At 38.5% G+C, this 23,419-nt stretch overlaps 1 protein-coding gene and 1 long non-coding RNA gene across 3 annotated transcripts in view; one reads left to right on the forward strand and one right to left on the reverse strand.

Annotated features, from left to right (window-relative positions):
* Window positions 1-23,419, forward strand: part of LOC132904791 (somatostatin receptor type 2-like) — a 71,168-nt gene that overhangs the window by 41,879 nt on the left and 5,870 nt on the right. The window lies entirely within an intron of this gene.
* LOC132904807 (uncharacterized) overlaps window positions 1-23,419 on the reverse strand; it is a 124,270-nt gene that overhangs the window by 40,418 nt on the left and 60,433 nt on the right. The window lies entirely within an intron of this gene.

The following is a 23,419-nucleotide window of genomic DNA, read 5'->3' on the forward strand; positions in this document are numbered from 1 at the left end:
CTAAATTTTTCCATTATTGGCTTCGTTGTTAACTGCCAGTTGGAAGCTACACGCAAAATTGTTCGCTTATCACGATCGGATAACGATGACAGTCGACCAATACTTTTCTTTTTGCCATGATCTTCGACATTTTTTAAGAAATTACTTACTTATGACTTCATCTTATTACTTTCGATATTTTTGCTACCGTTGCTGTTTTAGTTCAAGAATTTGCTTTTTGTCAAACTCATACTTACTAACACATACTTACAAATTTATATAATATTGTCCTGTAATCTTTACTCGTTGATAGATCATGAACTACTCAGCAATTTCTAGACATACTAACATTTCGTTCTTAAAATAAAACAATTTTTTTTGTCACACACTAAACCTCATAATATTTTTAATTATTTTCAACGAACCGCATATCCTGAGCTCATAATGTTTTGACATTATACGTTACAGACGAGAAATGTTACTTGACGAGGACTGTAATTCAATCATTACGAAGTTTGTATTTATTCTACGAATATAAAAAGTAGAAGATTCTTTAGGAACTATTGTAGCTCTCGATTTAAACGCTCCTAACATTGACTCAAACATTATATTTTTATTATATTTATTCTTTCTTTATTATATTTATTCATTTCTTTCAAAAGGATAATTGTACCCTGTCTATTTTTATTTTCGTATTCCTGTAGTTATCATTCGAATTACTTCATTTGGATAAATAGTACAATACGTTTCCCATAAACGAATAAACGTCCATGATTTACTGATAAGAGTAAGAATTGCGATTCGTAAACGAGTTTAGGTCGCATTCTCAGTTATGTACCACGATCTAGCTTGTTATTCCACACGAATGGGTTGGATACGTCGAATGGAAAGAAACGCGAGCCAAAGAAACGAATCGGTTGAACGCGTATGAATAGATTGCGTATCGATCGATACGTCCCTTAACTCGCGCATCTATTCAATTCCTTTGTGAAAGATCAAACCAAGGCGATCTCAAACACCTGCTCGATGCCTCCTCGTTCACCTTAATGTACACTTCATTTATACTCCAGTGAAGATAATACGGTCGGATGTAGCTGTAATGAGGTCGAAGGTCGGTTCTATCTGTACGAAACGACGAAGCAAGCCCTGCCACGGAGATTCACGTGTTTCCTGCTGGAATTTGCGACAGAGTCGATTATTATCGACCGGTATCGCCGATCGTCTACGAAATTACCTCTGATTAATAGTTTCATTCCATTCCCTCGCGTGTTCTTTAGATAACTGCTGCTATCTTTGTTGAGAATTGTGGATCTTTGGTGCTGAAATAATGTTGAAGGAACATTGAATATACACTGGGGTGTAATATTAAAATAATAATATATTTATTACAAGAAGGATTTCTCACATATTCTTCGATTCACACTTGCACGTGTCTCCGCACTTTCTCTACACTCGACTGCTAACCGACTCTTCTTCCAGATGCTTCCAAACTACTGCCAATCGTCTTTTGTCCTAACTAAGGCCTGGACGCTTACACACATGTATCCACACACTGATACTCACATACAAGTAACTCTAATACGCATTTAACCCAGTCCAGCACGGAAAATTATACATATCTCAACAATCTTTATCGTAGGAAGCAACGCAACATCGAGATGTACGAAAGTCTGTTCGAAAAAGGGGAGAGATATAACGGAAGACGCGAAATCAGTGATAGTTTGGATAGCAAGCTTGTCCTTTTACTATTCGCTTTAAAAGATTAATCCTTTCACGGTGGATACACACGAATTCTCAGCACCACGGTATTTTAACAAAATAACTCGTATCTAATCCCGTAACGAGGTTGCAGCGACCATTCTTCTTAATATAATCCTAGTTATCTTCCCTGTTTCTGGAGGTAAATTTTCTGAATCTTCTCTGTAGACAAATAACGAACGGTTGTGAGTGATAATCAACCCTTTTTGTTTCCTATTTCTGCTGAGCATTTCTGCAGTATTTTAAAAAGTATATTTCCTCACAGGCTAAGAAGAAATTCCGTTTTGAAAAAAATGAACAGAGTAAACCTGATAACTTGTAGTATATTCAGGTTGGAATGCAAGAATAGAAAGAGACAAGCTAAATGTTAGCAAATATCGAGCCACGGCTGAACCTTAAAACAGCTACGCAAATATTACATGAGCTTCCCTTTTTTCCTCTATTATCGATCGTATCCCTGGAGAACAAATAGTTGGTGAAATAAAATTCACAAGTGTGTCAGGTCACTTAGAGCACACAGAATAGAACGCTCGAAGCTCTCTTCCTGGAAATTGTGTCTCAGACTGTCCGACACTGATTATTCCAAGTCCACTTCCGAATATCACACAATGTACGACCTGCAGTACCGTAATTAAAGCTCTCCGGAAACGTATATATCGCATGCAATCAGTATCGTACGAATTGCCTTCTAATAGTCGACTCCTTTGACGGAACTGGAAGATTTCGTAGTTGGAGCGCATCGCGGTCTATTGTCGGAAGAGGAGCTGAGACGCGGATATCCTGCGATCGAGCTTTCGAAAGTTTCGCCGAAAATAATCGCAGCTCCCTCGTTGTAGCATTCGAAGCGTCGTTGTTTTTTCCAAAAGAAGAATAGTTCGAAAGTGGATACTCCTCGTCTCGTTTTTTTTTGCTATTCGTCGGTCAACACGAGGTGGGAGCTGTTGCGCTCGAATTTCGTTGCAAATACAAGGTACGAGGTAAACAAAGTTTGAATCGTTGTAGTCCTCCCGAATTCCCCCGTAGGGTGATGCGTGAACGTTGAAAGTTTCGTTGATTTCTCTGCAAGATTCCAAGAGAACAGCGCGAAAATTTCATTGGTATTTACTATCCTTTCTTTCACGGTAGAAAAAGTTTCATTTTGTCCGTTGCTATTATAGGAACAAATTTATTAGCATTAGTAATTTGACTCGAGCTTTGTAAAAATTCATTAACGATATTAATTAAATCGTGCGTAGGAGGGCAACCTTGAAACCAGTGATCTACAAATTAATCCATCGTAGCGGTAATCGTTTGAAAGTTGCGCAGATTTCGATCGATACAGTGACAGTGACGCGATTAAATGTAACAAGATTTACGACGAACGGAATTTCCAGTTGCAAACGCAATTGCCGTGCGACGAGCTTCACTTTTGTAACTGAAGCACCAGATTATCGAGCGATTCAGCGATTTTTGGTTTTTGTTTCCGAGCGAAGAAAATAGTTCGAATTTTCCTCGTAGCGGACTTGCGTTATGTAAAAACAAGTGACTTTGCTTTCGATGATAGATCTCGATGACTCTCGATGTTGCGTTTAGCGATGTCGCCCAGCTATTTCCATGGGAGGATCGAGTTGGTGAAGCAAAAATTTGAGAGTTTATTCGTAACTTGGTACACGCGTATGCGAGTGAATATTCGCAAAGCTTGGACCATTCGGTCGATGCGCATAGCTTGCATGCCATTGATGATTAAAATTCGCTTTGTTATCATTGTCGTATTACTGGCATTTGGAATGTAATAAATGTCAACGTTCGTGCACGAGTGAACAAATCACTCTATGCGAGCAATATGATGATTCGAATAATCTGATAACTTTAATTTTAATATCAATTAAAGGGATTAATACTCGATACTGCAAGAATGAATGATTTATTATCGATGGAATAGGTATGGCGCTATAAAAGGTTAAAGTTTATGTGTTTCGTGTAATTCGCGGCACACGATGAAATATAAGCAGCCAAAGAACTCGTTGAAATTTGCGCATATCCAGAATTATTTCTTCTACTGGAAGAATGAATGATTTATTATCGATGGAATAGGCGTGGCGCTATAAAAAGTTAAAGTTTAGGTGTTTCGTGTAATTCGCGGCACACGATGAAATATAAGCAGCCAAGGAACTAGTTGAAATTTGCGCATATCCAGAATTATTTCTTCTACTAGAAGAATGAATGAATTATTATCGATGGAATAGGCGTGGCGCTATAAAAAGTTAAAGTTTAGGTGTTTCGTGTAGTTCGCGGCACACGATGAAATATAAGCAGCCAAAGAACTCGTTGAAATTTGCGCATATCCAGAATTATTTCTTCTACTGGAAGAATGAATGAATTATTATCGATGGAATAGGCGTGGCGCTATAAAAAGTTAAAGTTTAGTTGTTTCGTGTAATTCGCGGCACACGATGAAATATAAGCAGCCAAGGAACTAGTTGAAATTTGCGCATATCCAGAATTATTTCTTCCTTTGTCGCGTATCTTAAAAAATCGTGTACAGCATACGATACAAGAAATGAATTCTATTATCAGTTATTTTTCGCAAATAAATGTTTGCAAAAAAAGTAGCAGAAATAATAACAAGCCTGAAATAAAGTTGGAAGAATTGTCACGTTTCTCTATGCCTAAATTTTACAGTAAATTAGCGCAGCTTTTGATTAGTTCTTTAAAAAAGAGCACCGCTTCGAAGGAGATTGTGTCTATGTCGTGTTCGTTTCTAAATATGTTACGGCTGGCCAGAAATTGAAAATCAACGCTGGCAAGTCAACTTCGTTTCAGTGATTCAATTAATCGAGTTGCACGGAAACGATCAAATTTCTATTTCAGTTCTGTTGCGAACGTTTGCTTCAATTATATTCCGTCATACGCGACGCGAATTTTCTCGTCTATTTTATTCAAAGATCCAATTTGCTCGGAGTATTCGCGAGTAACACGCGCTGCACAAAAAGGAGCGACGATCGTGTAATTTAGTTTGGAAAGTTTAGTCCACTGAATTCGAAGCAGTTAGAATTCCTCGAGCTCCGCCACTCGTTCTTGCCATTCCGGATTGTCGTCAGCCTCACCGACGATTTCTTACGACAGTTCTGTGATACTCTACATTGACACTTTTCATCGAAGTAAATGACATTTTCGTGAGCCGAATGCGAGTTTCCTTTTTGATACGATAAACTACTGACGAGACTTCAATCTGGTTTTCACAAGGAATTTGATTAAAATGCAATCTATCTGTTAAGGTTATTCGATGTATGCGGAATCAAAGAAACGCGTGAGTAAATTGTAAGGTATTGTATGTATATATATATTGTGAATATTAAAGTACAAAGTGTGGAATACAATGTAAGCTGGTCCAGATCCGCACGCTAGCAATGTTCCTTATAAAACGAAAGAAACTTTTCGGACGACTTAATATGATCGATTTTTAGAAGTCTCGAAAACCCATAAAACCTACGAAAGATATATGTGAGAATTATTTGCTTGGAAGTGAATCCACAAATTCAGCAATATCGTACAAAGCAGTAACGTCGAGTTTGAAAATGATTGAATCCTGCGAGAAACTGGTTTTAAGGGCTGCAGAATTTGAATGCGGCGACGGGAAAGAAAAAAAGGAATAAAAGTTTGCGAGTTCCGGTATAGAATTCATTGAATTCCGCAAGCTCGGCTTTCAATGGCTTCAATGTTCAAATGTGAAACTGTAGGAAATAAAAGCTAGGAAACACCTGCGAGCACGATCACAGAGATACGTTATTTATTGAAAATTTAGCTCCTAACGTCCCTTAAAACTGAATATTGCAACAGTTAAAAGGAAAAAGGAGTAAAAGTTCTACAAGTTCTAGGTTTCACCGAATGCTGAAAGTCTCACGTTCCTGGAATTTAAAGTTGCAACGGTTCGAAGCAAAAGAAATAAAAATCCTCTGACTTCAAATCCTTGATTTCATGGATACTGAAAATTCTGCCTTCAATTTGTTTAAAAATGATGACAGTTTGAGAAGGAAAGAAACGAAAACCCTACCGAATCTCGAGAAGAATCGAGAATTCGTTTCACACGAATCTCCGTTCTTTTATTGGTAGAATTCGAATATTATATAGTTGAAGACAGAACGAGTGAAAAGTAGATGAATTCGATGAATATTGTCGAAATTTAAATACGTTGAAAAGTTTTAGTTTGAAATATGTATTTGTAGTACCGATGGTACGTGAAGGGTCGTTAATGGAATTGTAGAAGTAATATTGATATTGTAAGAGCTTATTGGAAACGTTTAACGTGCAGTAACGAACCACTGAAGATAGAATTGGAAGTGAATGCTCGATGATGGATTTTCCGTCAATTTTGTAGGGTTCGCTATCGTGGGGCAGAAATGTTAATTAGTCTGTAACGAGAGCACGTTTAATCGAGCAAGAGTAAAAACTCAGGAATACTATAAATCGACTTGTTCGAATTAATTAAGCGAAGCAGTTCGATAACAATCGCGTCCAGATTAAATTGAATGCGTCATTCAGGAAGATCGATTAACAAAAATTCAATTGCTTCGTACTTTCCATTTTCTTCGTACATCTACGTGGACGGTGATATCCCCTTGGAGGTAGTCATCCACGTGTTATTTAGCAATTAAGCTAGAAAACCGAAAATTGTCCAGCTGGAGGAATTGTAAAGTACAAAATTAAATAATAATAAAAAAAATCTACGTGGACGATGACATCCCCCTGGGGGTAGTCATCCACATGTTATTTGGCAATTAAGCCAGAAAACCGAAAATTGTCCAGCTGGACGAATTGTAAAGTACAAAATTTAATAATAATAAAAAAAATCTACGTGGACGATGACATCCCCCTGGGGGTAGTCATCCACATGTTATTTGGCAATTAAGCTAGAAAACCGAAAATTGTCCAGCTGGAGGAATTGTAAAGTACAAAATTAAATAATAATAAAAAAAATCTACGTGGACGATGACATCCCCCTGGGGGTAGTCATCCATGTGTTATTTAGCAATTAAGTTAGAAAACCGAAAATTGTCCAGCTGAACGAATTGTAAAGTACAAAATTTAATAATAATAAAAAAAATCTACGTGGACGATGACATCCCCCTGGGGGTAGTCATCCACGTGTTGTTTAACAATTAAGCTAGAAAACCGAAAATTATCCAGCTGGACGAATTGTAAAGTACAAAATTAAATAATAATAAAAAAAATCTACGTGGACAGTGGGAATGAAAAGTAATAACGAAAGCAACAAACACCCATTAAAAATAGTAATCGCTTCTCGATAAAACCATAGACGCGACCGATAGTCGCAGATTTTGTGCCCGATTGAAATTGTTTGTAATTACAACTTTATTGGCGCTTTTCTTGAATTACGTAATGTTTCTAATTAAAATTAGGTTTACGTTAGTTCAGACGCAGTTAATTCGCGACCGATAGTCAATCGGCGTTGGATACAAAGGATTTGAACAATCACGAAGCTTCGGATAGACGATTCGGTTAAAGGGACGCTTTGTCGGCTAACAAACCATGGCATTAACGTCAATCCTACTCCGCATCGTTGGACGTTGTTGCCAATATCAAAGTAGTCGGTCAGTCTCGTCGATTATCAATCATCTCGTTATATGTCGTTCCCCCAACATGTCGATCTTCGCGATCCGGGTGATTAGGTGGATAATAAAAACAGAGTAATATGAAAAGCTTATCACATACGTGAATGAACCAGTATCGCATTTGGTGAAGGGAGAGCGTTCCGGGGAGAAACGTATTACGCAGCGCGACGTAGGGAACGCAATGTCTTAATGAACAATCTGTTCAGTGATAAAATAGCATGAGGTTCGAAAATGGGGCATGTATTGATGAACTTGATACTTATAACGTTTGTTACGAATAAAACGACAAAAAATAGATCTTGCCGAGGACGAGTGCGTTAAAACTCCTTTTAGATTAATTTTTAGAAGAATCATTTTTCAAGGGAAATAAAATTACTTTTGCTAATTTTCGTGCGATGAAAACATCGAGCTTCCTTAAAGCGCGGCAAGTTCCCGCGTGGTTTATTTGTCAGTGTCACGTAATCCGGGCAACGCATTGGCGAAGAAGCGAGTCTGTAAACTCTGTAGCGGAAAATTTATCGTGGAAAGAGCTCGTTACACGGCAGAAGGAGCAACGCCTCTGCATGGCAGCACAATTGCTGCGACACAATAGGAGCGCTTGAGAATCATTCGAATGATTCATTCACAGTTTGTCACGTAACGTAGAAAACAAGCAACGATTCGCTTTAACGGAATGGGTAGCCGCTTTCGTGCTTATTCAGGAAACCTCGGAGAGGAGACTTGGATACGAGAATCGAAGAGGATCGAAATGGAAGTAACGATCATTTTCGATGACCCAGCTACGAGAGGTAATCAGAGACCAGTAGGTACAAATTTAGCAGGATATCCAAGCTCGAGACAGCCCAAACGTTGCGCACATAAGCCTGCTGTAACAAGCTTTATTGTATTGGACTAGGAAAGCTAGGTTTAACCGGATATCTATATATCACACCATCTGAATTTCATGCGATGTCCATCTTACACGACCAACGGAATTACAGAATTGATAGCATTGGGAAACTTTAATGCAAACGTTATGAAATATGTTTAACCTCTTGGCTTGTAATATTCAGGCATTCAGGGGTTAAACAAAATTTAATTGACGAACATGGCCAAATTCGGTCGGAATTCGTTTGAAAATTGTAAAAAATTAAAACTAAACGTTAAAATTTTCACGAGTTAAGAAATAAGATTGTTAATTTAATAAATTGAAAATTCTATAAGCTGTTCGCTTTAGAAATGTATTTATTCTGCTAAAAAAATTTCTCGAAATATGCGTCGTTTTATCATTTTCGTTGTTCAACGTTCGACCAGGAATTTCAATAATTTCGTTCGAAGAAACAAGCAGATTTGTTCCAGTCTGCGATTATCTCGTCAAAACACTCAAGGAATTCGTTCGTGAGTAACCTAATGGAAATGCGCGTCTAATGTATTTCCACTCCACACGACTGTCGATCATTCTAAGAATCTCGATATGAATTATGAGACCATTCGTGAGAAATCGCAGCTAAAGAGCTTTGCGGATAGTTTATCATGATCGTTCAAATTTGTTCAAATTTTCTCCACTCTCCGGTGATAAGGAAAACGCGAAGTATTCGCTTTCGAAAATTGTTCTCCATATTCGTGAAAATATAACATCCATCGAATTTATCGATCGCATTTTAATCGCTGATCGTTGTAATTACACATCGAACCTTTTGAATAATTACACTTTTTTTTAATTTTAAAAGTTAAAAATATCGAGATACTCGTGCGAGTATTCGAAACGCAATAGATCAGCAAACAAATTGAGAAGTTCCGAACAAATTTCATTTTATCTACAATTAAAGCGTTTCGAATTAAAAGATTAAACGGGTCGGTAACAAAGGAAAAATCACGCGCAAAGAGAAATTCCGATGTCGCTACAGACGTATCGATTCGCAATAAGATTTATTTCCGTGCGACGCTCCGTTCCGACGCTCGCTTGGCACGATTAGCACAGCTTTTGCCCGTGCTACAGCTTTTTCCCGATTTAATTAATGTGTCGGATACGACGACTTCCTTGCTTAATTACAATGTTAAAGCGTCGCGTTTTCCTACGTTGCCGGACGTTAAAAAGCACGAAAGTATGTTTCCAATCTCGTCAACTTTGCATTTGTCGTTTTGTTTAAGTTACAGATTACCTGGCGGACGCGTGCGCACTGCGTGCACCTCGCACAAACTTTTATCTATTATCGACCCGAACCAAAGCAAAACATTTGCATGTGGAAGGTCGCCGAAAAATAGTACAACATTTTTACCGTGTCAGATTAATCCACGCAATTATTCCATACCTACGGCTATCTACGGGGCGTCGTTCAGAAGCCATGCTGATCATTTACATAAATTAAAATACACGGAAGAGTGTACGATTACGAACGTCACTTTTGCAAATTTTCTTCGAAATTCACGATTATGTATGCTATGATACGATGAAATTTCTATTTCGAACAATATAAATGATTACAAGTAAAAAATACAATCAAACGTTCCTTCATCCTTAATCAGACCTTTTATGAAAAAATACTTGTTTGTAAAATCCTCCATATATTTTGTACATATTTTATACACCGTGCAGATAAACGCACGTTCTCGATAATTTGATTAACGGGTTATTTAATCTCGGCGATAGGATACATCGTGCACATTGAGATCGAACTCTTCTATTTGCCGGGTGAAACGCGTTGTTAAACAACGCAGAATGCCCATTGCCCATGCACCGTAAAACTCGAGACAAATAAAAATAGTCGGGTAATTTGCAAACAGCCACCGACATAAGCGCGTACCTATGTACGTGTGAATTATTCATCCATAATTCGCTTGGCCAGGATTTATCGATCGATGGAAGCATACAGAGAGAGGGAGGGAGGAGTAGCCCTCAGTAAACTGGTGATACGATTCAACGGAATAATTAATTTATGAAATGCACTCGGATGGAAAGGGAAAATTTGGGAATGAGAGAATAAAAGCTCGTTCGATGTAATCTCACTTTTATCAAGGTTTAACGAAGAAAAGCACTACTTCGAAAAACGCTTCAAATGAAACGATTTAAAAAACGTGAAGGATTACCGAACACGTTTATAGTCTGCCAATCTTTTTAACAAAAAGAATTTCTAGCAAAACCTTTTTTGGGTCTTTGATCTTTTCTACATTTGGAATCATCGAAATTGATCACATGAAAATTTTGGAATCACGCAGGTACCACCATGGAAACTTCTATATTATTAATCCGATTCGTCTGATACGGAACATTGTACTCGTCCCAAGCTAACTGGCAAATTAACCAAACGAAATGAGGATTACGCCAGCTAGGAATCCCTTCGTTACATAATAGCGTTATAAACCGTAGCTCTTCGAAAAGCAGTACGTAACATTTACCTGGTCGAAGATTCATAATAATTAGAGCAAAAGTCGATCTTCGGATCTTACGATCAATTGTACAAATATCAATTCTGCCTGTGCAATTATAATCCTCTTTTATATTTGTCGAGAATCGTGAATCTTAATTGCCGAAATAAAAGTAAAGGAACGCCAAGGTTACACTTAGAATTCATATTATAATAGTTTTAGATTTATTTAATAAAGGATTTCCAGGATCTTCGTCGATACACATTTGCACGCGTCTCAGCACTTTCTTTGTCTCACCGTCTTCCATACCACACTGCCAACGAAACAGTTACGTTCATTTGTTTTTAGAGACGCTGTGCACACGCATACTTCCACACAATCATATTCACATACCTGTGTCACTACCACGCGGCTAATCTAGCTTAACACACAAAATTATACAAATCTGAATAATATTTACTCGAACATGTCAATGGACAAGATTCGATAAACGAATAATTCCCATGGTAGGAGTTGCCAATTACCACGTTCAACTGACGTTCAGAGTTGCACTGTGCGTTTTGTTAAACTATTGTAGTATCGTGTTCACATATAATACTAGTCAAAAGTCAAAGGCACATATTTTATACAACGCGATATATTTTTTACAGTAACGAAATTTGGAGCAAGTTAAGATCATTATTATCGATATTTGTAGCATTAATTTTAGATATTTTATCAATCTCTATGTTATTTTGGCAATAATAAAATTAGCAGGCGATACAATATATGTAGTGGTTCCAAAAGTCAATTACGTAACTTATTCTACGCAAACAAATGCTTGTGTATATGTAAATGTCGTATGTAGATTATGGGTACACATACATACATATATGGATTTATGGAAACTTTAGTTGTGCACAGATTGTACGTAATATAGAAAAATATACAAATGCAAAATATCGAAAGTTCGATACTCGTCGTAATATTTAATAAGCGAAACAAATCTCTGCTTTAAAATTCCATTTCCATAGCTTCGTAAAAGCTTCGATATGCGTAAATAAATCCACATTGTAATTATAAAAACACTCTCGTATATAGCTAAGATTCCATTTTATTGCGCGATAAAAGATAGTTCGGATAATAAAAGCTCGGCTTTCGCATCACAGATATACATACACAGACGCACACACTTAAAATTGAAAATTATCTTGCTCGTATAAACGAAGTGTCTATAAATATAAATTCTACTATGCCTATTTGAAATTCGTAAATCGTACTACGTCCTATAATCTCAAAATCACAGGAAATCGCGTGAACGAGCATACAAACTGTCAGGAAGCAGCGAAACGTTTGGTTGGTTATCGGTACAGCAACACGGAACCAGCTAATTCCAGCTGAATCCGCTTGAACGATCGCCAGGATCTTTTATTGACGCGTAATAAACTTTTTGGCTACTATTTTCCATCGATCGTTGCTCTTTCGATCGTTCGTGTTTCATTGCTGATATTCCTGCTCGCGAGGCTCGCTTTTCGAAATAATCATTCGCTGCCTCGCGAGCAACCGTTTTTCAACGCACGAGTTTATCTGACTTTGCTTGTCGGTGATTTCCAATTTCGATGTTTGAACAAACGGTATCGCGACGAAACGCATGTTGCCTGCACGACTCGTCGCTGATGGTACTTGTTATTTTAGACGCGCTCCGGCAGAGAATAAATACCAACGATCTACCGTTGTCTCGATATTTCTCTTTTTGTTTTTGCTGTATGGTGCTCGCTGTATCTCTTCCAGCGAAGTTAATCGCGGAAAATAGAACGATCGAATTCATAGAACGAAACGAAGGAAGAAAACTCGGTAAAAATGTTCCTTAGATATTGTGGCTCTGGGAAATTGTTCTTCCATTAAATCTCAAATGCTTCCGACAGATCGGAAGAATTAGCGCGAGACGTTTTTTCGTACATGAAAATTTCTTCCGAGAAATCGTGCAAAGTGCGAATTATACATTCGAAAAGCTCGCGTTTCTTCGCTGGGTGTCAAGGCATCGCGCGACCACTGCAATTCCTCGTGTTTCGGTTTTCCAACGGGGGAACTGGCTCGCGTTTCGAATCGCCCCTTTATCGCCGCGACGGTGAAATACATTAACGATTCATGAAAACTTCACAGGAGTTCCACCGACGTAACAACGCGAAGTTAGAACGAGAATGCCGCGCAGCACGCGATACACGTCTTTAAACATCGCATTTTGAGCAGGCACTTTTTCTTCCTCGGAACGTGACTTCTCAGTGGAATGCTTCCAAGCGAAGCGTAAATTCGTACCTCTGTTCGGAGGGTCCTTTGAGAAATTTCTACTTCTCCGACGATCCTCTTAACAGAGGAAACCCGTTAAGGATACATGGACTTTATGCACGAGAAAAATGACAAGCACTTGCGGGAAATGGTTTAGAATTTTAGAAGAAATCTAGTCTGTGGCGAATATCGGAATCAACGATTCTTCGAGCAACGTTATACTAGGAAATTCATGGGTGGAAGAAAATACGAGCGGGTTCGTATCAATTTCGGTAGAAATTTCACAATACGAGATAATTTTTACAAATCTTCATCCGTGTGCCGAATTAACTCACGTTGTTTCTTTATTATTTCCGAATATAAGGCGGAAATTAATTTATAACTGATTAATTTATTATCAAATTATGCTTCAAATCGTAATTAAATATTATCGCTGCTCATCGTTTATTCAATTGTTCATTTTGCGTGTTGCATTCGCAGTGAATGCACATCTCTTCGTGTTATCAATATACACAATTATAAATGGAGCATGTGTATGTTGACAAAAGCTATCCACTGCAAATTAAAATCATCGTACGAGACGCAACAAAAGAAGCAAGACACCGTATATATTATATATATACGTAACTTACTTTCAAACTTACTGTCATCTTGAATTAGCTTGGCTCTCGCTGGAACGAAAATATTCTACTTCCATCCGCCATTTCATCCTACAAAGTTTCGATTAAATTCCACGAATAAGATATTTTTCCAACCATTCGAGTCATGCGATTTCTTTAATTAACGTTATTTCGTCTGGAAACATAAAACGTCTCGATGATATCGTTAGACCGCGATCATCGTCGATGCACGCATTCTTCTCAAACAATTCCTCGTAAATTCTTCTATCGCGTTTCGTATCATCTCCTCGGCATTGTACGCTAGAATCGTGTCGCGTTTCCAGAAGTTGTTTCATCGCGGCCCCGTTTCAGCGTCGGCAAATCGTCCCTCGACCGAGATTCGTCGTTTCGTCGCGAGTTTACGACAGCCCTAAAGCTGTGTCGCATAAATTCCGGAAAGGAAGACTGCTCGCGCGACAGCCGGCGGCGCGTCCGTGAGAAATTTCGAATCGATGGAATCGGGCGCCGATATGACTATCAAAGCTTCCAGGAGATTCAGAACCAACGTTGTCCGACCAAGCGTCGGATGAAACCGCGTCTCGATCTCTCCGATTGGCGTTAGGTTAGAAACGGAATGATTAATCCATTCACGTACCAATTGTTTCACGCTAAACGTTCCGTGGTACAGTCTGTGACCACGAGTCTACGATAAATGCGTGAAAAATGAATGGATTAAAACGGAAAGAAAAGTTAGAATCACAGACATTGTATGTCAAAATTTATCTCGAGACTGGTGATTATTTATACTATCTCTTTGCGATACGTATGTTTGTCGATATTATTAACACGTTGATTATCATCGATAGTGGCGTTACTAATTCTTCTTCTAAATATGATACGTTTTATGGACCACCAAATTGTCAACAATGTTAACGATTCGAATAACGTTGCGAGTAAAAAGTGTGCAAATAAAATATAACATTTTGCAAGAATTGAATGTTACGCTATAGTATATTTCGACGTAGCTCCTAAACAAATTATAGAGAATTCGCGTGGCAGCCAACGTGTTAAAAAAGATATTGAAATAAATGTTTCGCAAAAATACAGTTCTGTAAATATTGAATTTAAAGCTTTGAATGGCTCGATAGTCGCATATACGTGGATCGTATATTTTTACGTTAGTTTCTCTCTATTATTCTTTCTGAATAATATTTTTATATGCGAACATGACGTCAAAATATTATCTTACAGCTCCAGTTCCATTTTTTTTCCTACATTCGTCGCTCTTTTCTTAAAATTTGTCCCACTAAAGATCTACAAGGAACTTCCAGCGAGTAATCGTCGCTCAAACACCAAATCGCCCAACTCTGCTACCACGGAACGAGTCGAAGTTAGGCCAAATGAGACGCAAGCCAGATCTCCAGAGGAGATTGTCGTCCACGTAGCAGCAGTTCCATCAGAAGCTGCTAGTTTCGGTAATTGGTCCGTCCCACGGGGTATCGTCGGAGAACTTTTAAATCGGTTGACTGCAAGCACAATGCTGCATTACAGCGGCATATCACGTTGATATTCGCGTGGGTCGGTGCAGCACGTACGTCAACTCTCCTTGCAATTCTCGAAACAGCTGGAAAAGAGTCGCTATCGTCCCGATGGAATCGATCGAAGTTGAACAAGTACGTGACGTTGAAACTCCTCGTGTCGCACAGTGATATCGAAACGATCATCTTGTTACGAACAATACGCGAGATATACAGAGTCGTGGTACGAATGGAACTTAGCGACGACTCCGACGAATATTTCACGATGCTTCTCTTCCTGACAAATTTTCTCCGTTTCAAGGAAATCTCGACGAAAGATGACATACCTGCGGATGCAACATTCGCGAAACAATTGTTTCTCTATTTCTACAAGGCGCGCTCGATGTAAACGCGTGTTCGATACTCGCGGGTAATTTTCGAGACACAGTCCGAAAGTTTGTCAACCCGCGGGAGAAGTTGGCCAATTCCAACTCGGTCATCTTTACGGCTTCGAATATTTCTTCGAGTCTATAAAAACGTCGACGGCGTAGTTTCGTAAAAGGATCGTCGGGAATTGGGAAACGTTGAATGAAAAAGGCACGGGTTTCTTTCAAGACACTCGCAGAACGATCCCCCATTTTTCTCCCACTTTATAATGCCTTTGATGTATGTACTTGGATAAATTCAGTGTCTAAGTTTTCTGGAAACTTTGTCGGGAACCGATTTTATACCTGGGGTTATGCGTTCGTATCAAAGAGCCACTTTGGCAGAGGACGATCTTCGGATGAATGTAAAAACTTCTATTGACCGTCTTCAAACGATGAATTCTGGATAAGTATCGTATATATACATGTATAGAGATGTTGAATCTCTTGATTGAGGGAACTGAAGAAAAAATCAAAAATATCCTGAAGCTTATATAATAACAACACAATAACAAACCGTGGTACTCTTCAAGGTATTTAAATTAAACCAGAACCTTTTCCAAAACCCTCTTCTCGTTCCCTTCTCGCGAGCGCTCTAATTCCAAGCAAAAAAAGAAAAAGATGTCAGAAAAGGAGGAAGTATCAGGAGCGGTGTTCCACGAGCTGGCCTGTTAAAGCGAATTGGAGTCATAAACTGTACGAAGCCTGTTTTTCACGAAACCAGCCTGTAAACTCGTACGAGTGGTTTAAAAACTTTGTATCTACCGATGAAACGCGGATAAACTACGTAGTTTCCACTTTACATCGAGAGGTAAAAAGTAAATTACCCGTTTGAATATAGTGGCTGTACAGTTTGATATTTATAAAACGTCATGGTAAACAAACGAGGAGAATCGGCGCCGCGAATTAATTTAATTAAAGTTCGACAGACACCGAAAAAGCTTCGTTCGACCTTTAGGAACATACAGATAAAACCGAATGTTCATCGTTCCATTAATCATCGAGTCTGTGGCATTTTCCATCGATCGTCCGCGCCGTGTCAAAGAGGCAGCTTCTTGCGTGCATTAACGAACATCGTAAACTTTTGCATTACACCGCTGTAACCCGTCTCGTTGACGATGATGGAGTAGCTAAGTACATATAGGTTTTTGTGTCAGAAGAAGCGTAACGTGGTTCGTCGTCTAAGATACGAGTCAACAGATGTAGGTAATTTTACCGAAAATTGTGTGTATGTTAGAGCCAAGTAGGTCTACTGAAATACACAGCTTATTGCCACAAGTTGATAAAATATTATTCTCGGCTCCACAACCGTCCAACGAGTACATGATGAATTGCAGTGTCAACTTTTCATCGTATCGGTCACCAACGGATATTAACCCTTTAAGGACGCCACGTTTCAAAGTGGTAGGAATGCGATCGATGAAAAAGATCGTAAATGTTTGCGGCTCGATCGACGTATATTCTTAGAAAAGAAGATGCATCGACATATATTTGCTATTTCGTCGAATACCCATTTTGCATATTACGCGCGTTCTGTGCATATTTGCACCTTTAAACTTCGCATAAAGGTATAAAAACCTTGAATCTAATCGGTTGAATAACATGGATTTATTTACGAGTATACCGACATTCAAAGATCTCAGATCGACTGTAAAACTCTTTTGGCCACAAGGAGCTTTTCTTTTGAACTTTTTCACCGAATAGATTAACCTACTTAAAGAAGTAGATCCGAAATTTTAGGAAAAAGCGGACCTTTGATCTACTTATCGTTCGGAATGGCTGGCTTATGAAAAACCCGGACACGGAAATTCACAATTTCCTGTGCCATTCGCCATCTTTTCAGCGCTATCAGCATACCTCCTTCAATTTACCAAGGACTGTTCGTTCTCTCAAAGTCGCAACCGTTTTTCCAATTCTTTACGATGGAACTTCCTCACAAAAAGTAATTAACCATTTAATAAAACTTCTCGTTTAATTCGCTAAATATCACAGCTGTTATATAGTGCCATTTCAGACAATTTGCAAAGAAAGTGGCACGAACTAGACTGGCAGGAAGACCGTCGATGAGAATCAAACACGAAACGACACGAGTTCTCTAGAAATCTAACAAATTTCAAGGATCTGGCTCTTCGCTGCAGACGAAATCGACTTTTACATAATTGCCAGAATATCCCAGGTTATTTCGAATAATCCGATTGACCAAGCGATCCGTGAGGGTGCTGTTATTCCAGCCAGGAATATCCGAACGAAAATGGTTTTCCAGTCATTGGCCTTTTCGAATTTCGTTCCTGCTCGAGGTCTATCGTTTTTAACAACGTATACTCTCACGTTCGCGAGTATTGGAGCACCTGGCGTAATGTAAAACGTAATAATTGGGCTAAATAGTCGAAGGGAGGATCGATCGATGAGAATTATAGGTTGAGAAGAACGATTCAAAATATGTAAATGTAAATTCTAGACAATAGCGTGCCTATTGAAAACAAGAAGCGTTACCAGGAACATTAACCGGATAACCGAAATCGTTGGATTTCATTGTTGGCCAAATATCAGGCGAGAAACGAAAACAACGTTTCCATTTTGGAGAGTTGCCACTATAAGAGAAGGGCTTGGTGAATGGGAAACGGTAATCGCGAGTTCGACATGATTATTATCGACGTCGCCAACCGATAATCCCGCTCCAAAGAAATCTGTGCCAGTGGGTGAGATTTACGACTCTGAGATTCGTTGAACTTTCCAGCAGATTCCGATTTCGCGTTCCTCCAATAACGAAAATATTATATCTCGAAGTTATGTACGTATTAACCTAATACTTTCATATGGCTACAAAAATTTGCTACCATAAAATAAAACGATACTACGAGCGATACTATGAAGATGAACGTGATAAAAAAATGATTCATTGATCTCTTATATTTTCTTGTTCAGCGTGTGATTAAAAATCGAGAGAGTTGCAGCGTTAATTGGGCGCGTCGGTTGCTCACGGTTCACGATTTCGTTAATTTACAACGTAGCAACTAAAGCATCCTACACGGGAGCATATTCAATATGTTGCGTCTTCGTGCTGGAATGTAATTTTCCTGGTAGACTGTTACGAATTTCGAATTTCATTGCAGCCTGTTTTTCCCGACGATCACTGCTACAGTTTCGTTCTTTTCGCGGGCATCCGATTTAACGTGTCCACCCATCTTGCCGAGTTATCGATTTCACGTACACAACACCCTCTCCCACTTTTGCTTCCACGCGAAACATCGAGTTATATTAGGTCGCGGGAGTCTCGATTTTTTTTTCATAAAGTCACGAATTTTCAACGTGCTATCCGAAATAATCTGCGCAATATCTCTTTTTATCGCGTGCAATGTCACGTTTTCAGGTATCAACTGGCTATTTTGGTCGATTCCTATTAATAATATACGTTATTAAAATATGTATATGACATCGTATGATCTAAATCCTCTCTTAACGTTGAAACACGTAATCCTCTCTTGATAATTTTAACATCGAGACACCGTTCCTCGTGAAACTTGCGCTTTACTCTACAATTATATTCAAACGTTCCATATTACCCTCCAGTGCCCGTTTATCCATAATTTCATTGAATTTCACCAAAAATAAGCAAATGTTCTATGCGTAAAGCGTATCTCTTACAAAGGACGAGCTAATACGTTCGTACTCGATCGACCACTTCCAAGAATACGACTAAATTAGAATCCTAGGATTTCCCATTTAATACCGTGTTTCCAACTTTAAATAAAGCAAAATGGAAGATCAAAGCGCGCAGAACAGCTTCCTATATGAGAAGCCAAGTTGCTAGACGGAATAGAGGATGAGGAAGAACAATGAATCTGAAAGCCAGCGGGAAAGCAGATCTTCCACGTTGGCGTATATCTTCGTTTGATTTCTTCTTCGATTTGCTCGCAGAGCTTGTGCATTCGCGTTGCTGGTCGCGTAATCGATTCATTTGTATCGGTTACGAGACTCATCGCTATCTCGTCGACTGCAGAGGGAATGGTCATTACTTCCGGTTTAACCGGCGGCGCGGCGACGCGAAGGTTTATTTACGCGTGCTACGTCGCCTCGTTATTCACGAGTTCTGTTCACCTCATATACGGAAATGCAGGCATTGTTTCGTCGTAGACGACGGTAACAACTGAGCACTCGCGGCCTTGCTATTATGGTGGAGTAATAATACGTCTTTGTTTGGGTCACGGCTGTATATCATACGAGGTAATAGGATTAATAGAACGAGAGAAATTAAAAGTGCGCATTAATCAGGACGAATAGAGGTGAAACTCTGTGGTCTAGGTTGCGTTTACAATTTTCAATTGTTTAGACTGGAACAATTGAAACAAGTTGCAGAAATAAATTATATGGCGAAGAATTATTAAAAATGCGCATTAATTAGGACGAATAGAGGTGAAACTCTGTAGTCTAGGTTGCCTTTACAATTTTCAATTGTTTAGACTGGAACAATTGAAACAAGTTGCAGGAATAAATTATATGGCGAAGAATTATTAAAAATGCGCATTAATCAGGACGAATAGAGGTGAAACTCTATGGTCTAGGTTGCCTTTACAATTTTCAATTGTTTAGACTGGAACAATTGAAGCAAGTTGCAGGAATTAATTATATGGCGAAGAATTTCTGGCGAGTGTGATTACCATAAGTAAAACACCGAGGGAGTTCTTTGTACGTGCTGGAACATTTTATGGGGAGCCTACATTTTTTAGATTCTTTGATACGTGCGTTCGTGACGGTGCTCGTCAACATTTTAACTTTGAGATCGTAGTCTGCCGAGCTCTTTTCGAATTCTCTTATCACACGGATCTTGGGTTGCTTCGTTAAATATTCTACGTGAAATTCACCTACACTCGGATCCAAAAATTCCTTTGACGACCGGAGTGAAAGAACTATACCTAAATTTTGCCGATCTATCCTTTGTAGGAATTAAATCTGACTTTAATATCTCATCTGTCTGTGGAGGGAAAGATTGGCACACTAGGAATATGAATTAAATTTAATAATTTATCAGCGACGTTTCTGTTCGTGTCGACTAAATAATTGAACATTCAGCAATCAGTCCATTCGATTATTAATGAAAATTCGCATAAGAAGCATCAGTGAAATGAGAAACCAGCGTGTTAAGAATTACTAAGGTTACGTCGGAATATAGACCTGATTCTACCGCTTTTTATTTCTAAAATTAAACACAGAATTCATGCAAACTCATCGCAGCGATAGAAGTGGCAAATCGATCGGTTAGAGTGTTTATTCGTAAAAATAGAAAACTATCAGTTGCAAAATTTTGATGGAAATTTATAGATTAATACCAGGGTGAATTTCTAGAAATTTGAATAATTCTTCGTTAAACGTACAAACACGTGCAAGCTTGTTTTCCTCTTGTATTACGTAACACGTATATTACGTATCTTCTTACACACATTTCATTTTGATTTCTTGGTACCAGTTTCATACATCATTGGTCGGTAGTTGCGGTATAAAATAAGGTCGAGTAACTAGCAATAGCTGTCACATAATTCAAAATTCCAAGAATACCAGTTCGACGTAGCGAAACCCTATATTATTGGTTCCACGTAAATTACGTGAATTTCTGAATTTAATTCCAAGCTATAGGTATTGATCGACGCTGCGTGTGAACCAACTGCCGATGTAACCAGCACATCTTCTCCGGCGGTCGTAAAATGATGTTACAAGGTCCGTAGATGGAGTTTCGCTACGTATTCCCCTCGCTGAACAGGGTATCAAGCGCGACCGTTTCCGCTCGAAAATTGTTCCGCCTTTAATCGATGGTTTATCCAACGAATCAGGTCGAGTTGACGCGACTGTTCTTTTTTTTTCACTTTTAAAACTACACGCGAAGACTAACTAAGCTTTACGATATTGCAGCCGCTGACACACGAGAATTATCGAACTCCGAATGCTCCGCACGGTGGACTATGTTCTACGACAACAACATTGAAATAAATGGCCTCTGTGGCGAAACGGACGACTTTTGCTCAACAAGTATCGATACCACGGTATCGTCCTGAATTCATGAAATACGAATTCCCCTGGTTTCTTCATATATTAGAGATCGTATCTATGCTTTCGCTCTACTCTCTGTTCCGTTCGCAAACATTGCCGGATAACAAGCCACGAGATTAATATCTATGGACAGCAAGTTATTTATCATTTAAGTCGATCTTAACGCGACTAACGTACCGTTGTGTAATGATTTTATTATATATAGAGAATTCCTTTAATATAAACAATATTTAAAATAAGAAGCTTTGAGTATCGTCGTTAATATTTTTGTAAATTTTACATCGTTAATGTGATCTTGTACCATCTTACGTATATTTCAAACTAAACTTTTGAAATCTGTCGTTTCTTTCTTTTTTTTTTTTTTTTTTTTTTTGAAAACTTGAGTGAAAATTTGCTTGACCTTGGAAGCTCGATGTCAAGTGGAAGTTCCACTTTTGCATGTAGATCGGCGTATATTAAAATTTGTAAGCTGCACGACTCTCAATTTTATACAAGAACGAACACGGACCGTATCAGTGATATGAGTCGTTCATAAGCCAGACGCGAAGTAATACGGTGACAAATTTATCAGAATAAGATCTGACCTTACAAACAGGCTAGCGTGTTGTTAAGCGTTTGTTTTATCGTAAGTCTGTTGAAAGTTTGTTGGGAAATCTGTGCTTAATTGTTTTTTTTTCTTTATCTTTTGTAGCTAGATTAATATATCAAATTAATACGAGGACCACGAGTTTATTGGATAAAATGCTGATACGTTTCTACAACTGTCTGCACTTCATTAAAAGTACTCGGGAACTGCACGGAAGAAGGTTATTACCGTGATATTCTTTTTTTTTGTTGTTTTTTTTTTCTTTTTGTAGCAAATACACAATGGTTAATTGTATACTGGACAGAGTTGTGGTTCTTTTTTCTCGGCGAAAATAAAGAACGTTGATAAAGAATGGGGCAAGCGAATACAATGTAGAATATTAGTTTCTCCTTGGACTTATGCTATTCATCTTTTATGCGATATTACCCAGGGACAGAAGGAAACTATGTAATAATACGAAAACGATGTATACGTAATGAGACGTTTCGTTGTGTTTTTCTCGAGGATACATTTTCTAGCACGAAGGAAGAATAACACGGAGGAAGAAAAAATCGCAATAAGAGGGAGGTTTCATTTGGAAAACAGTTCGAATGAAATTCGACGTTTAATACGAAAATTCCACGTGTTGCTGTTGAGATTTGGATTTCTGCCAAAATTGATGTACCGCGGTTATTCGGAACGTTGCAAGCAAATACGCTAATAATATCCTGTCGCAACTGCTACTTTGTTTCCTGGCCAGAACAAGCGTCATTATTCGCCGGAGCGTCTGCTCGTGATCGTTCGTGATAAATGACTTCGTGAAATAGAAGATCTATACAACCGAGGAAAATACATCTTTCAGGGAATTAGCTCGAAATAAAAAATTACTAACTAAACTATTTAGTGTGCAACAATTTCTTCTTCTTCTATAATTTAAATAACTGTATCTGTATTTAATGGCACTTAATTTTTTTATAATAAAGATAGTAGTGAATGTTTAATCAAAACGTTCGTTCAGTGAAGCGATCACTCGTACGGTTAATCTTCGTTTGCTCCACTCGTTGTTCAAACAATAAATTTGCCAGGGTAAAAAGGGGCGGAAAGTAAATTGCTGAAACGCTAAGACGATCGTTTTACGGGTAATTGCAAGGCTATAGGAAGGATGGCCCGATAATGACGATCGATCGGCGCTCATTAGCTTGCGGAGCAACGCGACGCACCGCGAATTTTCTCACGGTTTAAACGTTCGTCATATCGCCATTCGTTTCGCATCGTCTCATACCAGAGACTAATGAGCGCTTCTAAAACAATA

Source organism: Bombus pascuorum, chromosome 3 (genome assembly GCF_905332965.1).
Source record: "Bombus pascuorum chromosome 3, iyBomPasc1.1, whole genome shotgun sequence".
Lineage (NCBI taxonomy): Eukaryota > Metazoa > Arthropoda > Insecta > Hymenoptera > Apidae > Bombus > Bombus pascuorum.